Here is a 7,571-nt window from a genome sequence, read left to right on the forward strand (position 1 = left end):
GGGATGTGGGTGCTTTTACACAGAAGGCGACCCGGCAATGTTCCGGGAATATTGCGGGTCCGACGTGCAGTGTGAAAGGGGCTTAAGAGTGATCCTCCGTCATCATATAGCAGCCTCAAGCAATCCTCCTCTTCACATTCGACACGGTGCCATCGAGTGTAAAAACGCGAAAAGCGAAGCTTGAATTTACGGGTATGTCCCTCTTTGGCTAATGTACTTTCAAGATGGAGGAGCAACATGGCGACCGCCATCCGAACCCTCACCCGTATGTATTTTCAATGGTATATTATAAACTTAGGAGAATACTTTATTACTTGAAAGAAGTAAATATACATTAATGAGCACATATATTTTTGAAAGAACTAAGTGATTTTAGCTAAGAATAAACTAAAAAAGTTACACAGTGTAGCTTTAAAGCTACACTGTGTGATATTTTCCCCCGTCTAGCGGTGAAAAGGTATATGACCATCCAGTGAATAATAGTTTCTGTTCCTCTCAATTTCTAAACTCCTACAGTGGCCAATTTAGTCATGGCTTCCAGTTCGACCTCTTCGGTGAGTGTTGCTTCAAGTGATGAGGTTACTTTTGAAAACTATTATAATTTGCAGTTATTTAATTTGCCAAATGATCTATGATCAAATTAATCTATGTAAAATGAATAATAGTTTTACGTTTTCGTTATTTATTTTACCATTTCATTGCTAACATCAGCTATCAGGCTCCTAGACGAATGCAAGCTAATCTTAGTAAAGTAACTTTTATCAGTGCTATCGTTATTCTGTATATTGTACGACATCACTAGCGTAAGGCAAAGTTTACATTGTAGGCAATATCAGATTACAGGACAGATGTGAAAGTCTCGCTTAGAAACAGCTAATTTACACTAGCATTATCAGATTAGACTACATTAATTGTGTATACAGTAAAATAAATGAAAAATAACTAAAATTTAAAGTGCCTACATATATAATACAAATTATAATACAATTAAAATATTAATCTCAAGTTATCCGTCATAGAACACGGATTTATGTTACAAGGTAAACAATACTTTTTCATCATTGACGCGAGGAAAACTATCCTAGACGTCGTTCTAGTGTTATGCACAGCACACCATGACATATTTAGCCAAGCAACAATAAAACTTCCAATATACACAAATAGGCTGAATTAATATTACCTATCGAAAAGAAAGCAGGCAACGTTGGCGTCCTTTTTAAAATCGTTGCTCCTCATGAGCTCTTTCAATCTTGGAAATGCCACTCCAATATTTACTTTTGTCTTGTTGATTTGCCCGTTGCGTTGCCGTCTTAATTCTCTTTTCCACTTCCTTGGCGACTCTGGCAAATATCCTAGAGAATAAGAGTGATCCTCCATCATCATATAGCAGAGCTCAAGCAATCCCCCTCTTCACATTCGACATGATGCCATCGAGTGTTAAAACGCGAAAGGCGAAGCTTGAATTTACGGGTATGTCACTCTTTGGCTAATGTACTTTCAAGATGGAGGAGCAACATGGCGACCGCCATCCGAACCCCTCACCCGTATGTATTTTCAATGGTATATTATAAACTTACGAGAATACTTTATTACTTGAAAGAAGTAAATATACATTAATGAGCACATATATTTTTGAAAGAACTAAGTGATTTTAGCTAAGAATAAACAAAAAAAGTTACACAGTGTAGCTTTAAGTCCTCCACTCGTTACCTGTATTAATGACACCTGTTTGAACTCGTTATCAGAATAAAAGACACCTGTCCACAACCTCAAACAGTCAGACTCCAAACTCCACTATGGCCAAGACCAAAGAGCTGTCAAAGGACACCTGAAACAAAATTGTAGAACTGCACCAGGCTGGGAAGACTGAATAATTAGAAAATGGAAGACATACAAGACCACTAATCTCCCTAGATCTGCGGCTCCACACAAGATCTCACACCGTTCTCCAACGATCTCCAACGGAAAGCAAAATTCCCAGAACCACACGGGGGGACCTTGTGAATGACCTGCAGAGAGCTGGGACCAAAGTAACAAAGGCTACCATCAGTAACACACTACGCAAATCCTGCAGTGCCAGACGTGTCCCCCTGCTTAAGCCAATACATGTCCAGGCCCATCTGAAGTTTGCTAGAGAGCATTTGGATGATCCAGAAGAGGATTGGGAGAATGTCATATGGTCAGATGAACCCAAAAAATAACTTGTCGTGTTTGGAGGAGAAAGAATGCTGAGTTGCACCATATCTACTGTGAAGCATGGGGGTGGAAACATCATGATTTGGGGCTGTTTTTCTGCAAAGGGACTGGGGCGACTGATCAGTGTAAAGGAAAGAATGAATGGGGCCATGTATCGTGCGATTTCCAGTAAAAACCTCCATCCATCAGCAAGGTCATTGAAGATGAAAAGTGGCTGGGTCTTTCAGCATGACAATGATTCCAAACACATCGCCCGGGTGTGTGCAAAGGAGTGGCTTTGTAAGAAGCACTTCAAGGTCCTGGAGTGGCCTAGCCAGTGTCCAGATCTCAACTCCATAGAAAATCTTTGGAGGGAGTTGAAAATCTGTGTTGCCCAGTGACTGCCCCAAAATATCTCAGCTCTCGAGGAGATCTGCATGGCGGTATGGGCTAAACTAACAGCAACAGAGTGTAAAAACCTTGTGGTGACTTACAGAAAACATTTGACCTCTGTCATTGCCAACAAAGGGTATATAACAAAGTACTGAGATTACTTTTATTATTGACCAAATACTTAATAATTTGCAAATAAATTATTTTAAATCAGACACTGTGATTTTCTGGATTTTTTTTCTCATTCTGTCTCTCATAGTTGAAGTGTACCTATGATGAAAATTAAAGGCCTCTCTCATCTTTTTAAGTGGGAGAACTTGCACAATTGTTGGCTGACTAAATACTTTTTGCCCCACTGTATATTCTTTTGTATAGTGTCTGTTTTTTGTTTTTTTTGTATATAAATTATCTACCCAATATCCTACCTCAACAGCAGCACGTGTTTTGCAATACAACATGAACTCAGTAAGTACAATATAAATTAACACCTAATATAAAGTGAGATACACTTTATAAAAACACTATACTGTGGTTAATCAAACAATAATGACACATAGATAGAAATGGACTAAACCACTATCTCGTTTCAGCAAGCACATGTTCTTGCACACTGTAAAAGTTACCCTCACTCTTTGACAAGAGCTGACATTCAAAGAGATTATTTGCAAAGCGCCTTATGTGATGCACGGAGATGTGAACTTCTGTCAATATGCCTTCAAGGACATTCACTTCACCTGCGGAAAACACGCGGCTTTTTCTGATGCACAGGTGCCTGTCTGTCCTTTTCATAGATATTCCCTTATAATAAATACATCAAAAAATACATCTATAAATAATCAACAGCATAAATAATCATTTTAAATAATTAAATTCATATAGACAATACATAAATACATGACAAGTGTGTGTGTGTGTGTGTGTGTGTGTGTGTATATATATATATATATATATACACACACACACAATTGTGTCATGTATTTACAGTATTTGGACACCAATTTTTCAATATATTTACACAATTATTATATGATATTAGGGTTACACTTTACAATTAGGTCTCATTTCTTAACATTAATGTATTAATTAACATTAACTAACAATGAGCAATACATTTGTTACAGTATTTATATATTTTTTTGTCAACATTAGTTAATAAAAATCCAGATGTTCATTGATTGTCCATAGCTCACAGTGCATTAATATTAACAAATACATTTCATTTTAACAATGTATTAGTAAATGTTGAATTTAACATTAACTAAGATTAATAAATGCTGTAGAAATATTGCTCATTTATGTTAACTAAATTATTTAACTAATGAAACTTTATTGTAAAGTGTTACCAATTATATTTATGGATATATATATATATATATATATACACACACACACTATTAAAAAATCTATTAATTCTGAATTATTTTTGTCTTGCAATTGGATATAGACTCACAATTGCTTCTTTATAATATAAAATAATTAATATTATTTGTTTTTATTTGTTTACATCTGTATTTATTTAGATTTTTACTATTATATTTATTAGATACTTTTTTTATAATAAAAAACTTTTTTTGACATAAACAATGGTAGTTTCATAAAATTCTTTATCATGGTACATGAATAGGCCTATATAAAACCATGGAAATACCATCACTATTTTTAAATGTGCTTAAATTAATTAATAACGTTTTTCTTACAATAAATTACCATGATTCCAGAACAGTCATTTCATTTATACTAATATACCATGATTAAATTAATCCGTTTAATTTCGGCGTGAACGTATTAAAACCATTAAATGTATCCATGAATTGATTTACCCTCAGAACTTATTTGCAGGCCAACTTAAGCAGGAAGTTCTTAACGTCTTTAAATATGTCACGTCTTTATTGATTTAATGCTCCACCGCCCGTTCTTCCACTCGTGGCATACAATCGGTGACACGTGGCGTTGGCGCGGTCAGCCGTCAGTCGGTGAGCTCGTCCCCCGCAGCAGCGATGGCAGGCGAGGGCCGGCTGGAGCTCCTCAGCGGTAATCTGACAGTGATCCGCCCAGCGCTGCATTCTGCTGATCGCAGCAGCGCGACGGCCTGCGCGGCATCTGTTTACTGTCAGAGATCTAGGTCAGGCCGCGTTTGAGGCGGAGGTGAGGGGCTGCGAGTGAGACACACACACGCAAACCCTGCGCTCTGATCCAGAACCTTCCAGAACAACCAGTTCTCTTCTCCTTAATCTTCATCATTAGACATAGCCTACTCTGACTGATCATTATATTTAGATTTAACTTTATCATTTTTGGGGGTAATTTCGAATACCAAACTTTCAAAATACATAGGCTATTTCAAATAATAGTAGGCTATTATTATTCATATATTATTATAAAAATGTTCGATCAGTTTACATTAGCATTGCATTTTTAAAAGGTAATATATTTTGTGCATAACTCCAGTGAGAAATGACCCTAGGGGTAATTAACAGATGGTTACAGAGTAGATCGTTCTCTGAGATGCGTTTTCATGAAAATCGAATGTAAAGAGTTTTCTCTCTAAAAAAATATTAGCTTATAACACTTGTCTATGGGGCACAGAGTAAGTAAAATTAAATCGCTACTTAATACCACTAACACGGCTCAAAATAGTCTCACACTAACACGGGAGCATAATGAGGGTCCCTACATGCAAACCGAAGCACTGAGTAAGCAACTTTGTAAGTGTACAAAAAGTGCATTATGCGTTTACAGTCAGGCGCCATCATGGAAAACAGTCTCGACGAGTCGAGCCACGAGCGTTCTGCTAAGTGATGAACTGTGACTTGGAATCTCATACGGTCCGTTGTTTCCGGAAGAAAGCACTGAACGCAGTAGAGAAAAAAAAGATCCATGTAATTAGATTTCACAAACTTAATTACTATCGACCAGCTCACTTAGCACAGCGTTCGTGGCTCAACTAGTCGAGACTGTTTTACAAGATGGCTGCTGTCTGTATACGCATAATGCACTGTCTTTATAAAGTATCTTCTTATTAAACTGTTTGTACACTTACAAAGTTCTCAATGCTCCGGTTTGCATGTAGGGACCCTCATTATGCTCCCGTGTTAGTGTGAGACTATTTTGAGCCTTGTTAGTGGTATTAAGTAGCAATTTAATTTCACTTACCCTTTGCCCCATAGACAAGCATTATAAGTTAGTCTGTTTTAAGAGTAAACTCTTTACATTTGATTTTCATGAAAACGCATCCCACAGGTAACCATGTGTTAATTACCTCTAGGTTCATTTTTCACAGAGGTTGTCCTTTACAATAGCCGAAGAACCCCAAATTTACATTTTGTGTCTATATATAGCCTATAATTATATATGATTTATAAATATTACAAATATTTTTTTTATTACTTCAGTGTGACCTTTGCAAACCATCACATGACCAAAAGGCCAGTGTACACAACTGACAACAAAAATAAAAATAAACTTCATAAAAAATAAAGTCAAAACAAATGTAATGTTTCATATTTCATATTTGCACCATGTAAATAGCAACTAGATTTTTTTTACACTTAGTGAAAATAATGATATATTCTATCTATTTGCAATATGCTGTGTAAATAATTTGATTATATTAATACTGTTTTTTGACAGATACTATTTGCATCTCAATTGTTGTGCATTAACAGGAGTTATAATAATATAGTGTAAATTATTATATTTATTAAAATCTTTTAAACTGATGCAGCCTTAAGGACAACAAAGGCCCTCCCTACACCTACACACCTACCCTAACCCTACCCAAAATGCTTTTATTATTATTAAACATTTCATAAGGTACTTTTTTCCTTAGGACATTTTCTTCACTTTTATTGAAAGTAAATGGTAAATGCCTTTCCGATGTGATATGTGATGGGTAAAGGAAGAAGAGCGAGCTCGGCAAAAGGTTGATTTGAACCCAAGTCGATCGCATCAAAACCAAGTCCAAAACCCAGACATTGAGGGGGATAATTAGAAATGGCCAACCCCCCCAATAATTAAAAAATGTCTACTTGGTGTAAATAGACACTCTAATATTGGCAAATGTTTTTATACAACATATAGCAAATGTGTATTTTTATGTGTAAATTAAGTAGCTTTTCTACTTTAGCTTTAAGGTTTTTTTTAATTTATAATTTTTCTCCGTTGAAATGAACATTACTACCCATTTTTTAACAGTGTATGAATGGGATTTTACATTACAGTTTTTACTTTATTGTTTATTTATATTTTTCTCCATTTAAAATTAAACATTACTACAATTTATTTTCTACAATGGATGGTAGTCTGACAAGCCAGACCCACATCAAGATGTTTGGTCTGGAAACTCACCATAGACAGGGCTCAATCCGAGGGGCGGGATAAACGGTTGTCTTTCAAACTCCCTCTGCACGCGATAGGATAGCGCTACAACCAAACAGAGCAACGAAGGTGAAACAGAGCTTGTTGATAGATTAAACATTCACCGTATCCGGTCAGCAAAACTCCGAACACATCTTCCCTTTTTAAGAATGACTTCAGTGTCGTTCTTTGTTGTTTTCTCAGAGAAAAGCTTAACTCCAAGTCTTCCAGAATCGCAGTCAAAGCTGATTCGAAAGACCGCCGCCGTTCGCCAGTTTCTGTGTTTACTAGAAGCACGCAAACGCAACTCGGCCGTCGTTATTATTGCACCGCCCACCGACTCTATACACTCTATACCTAACTCTTGCCAGACCGATGTGATTGGTCCGGCAAGAGTGAGGGGAATACAGCTCAGAAGGTGTACTGAGAGTTGCTAGACGACACTCGCGGGCAGATTAAATTTGCTGCCGCTAGGGTGCGTCTAGATTTCTAGGCTAGATGTATGGGGTTTTACTTTATAGTTTTTTTTTTAACATGTCTTTACTTTTTTTAAAAAAAAGAAGTAGTAATCATTGTAAAGTAACATATATATATATATATATATATATATATATATATATATATATATATATATATATAATATGCTT

The sequence above is a fragment of the Pseudorasbora parva genome, chromosome 25 (genome assembly GCF_024679245.1).
Source record: "Pseudorasbora parva isolate DD20220531a chromosome 25, ASM2467924v1, whole genome shotgun sequence".
Taxonomy (NCBI): Eukaryota; Metazoa; Chordata; class Actinopteri; order Cypriniformes; family Gobionidae; genus Pseudorasbora; species Pseudorasbora parva.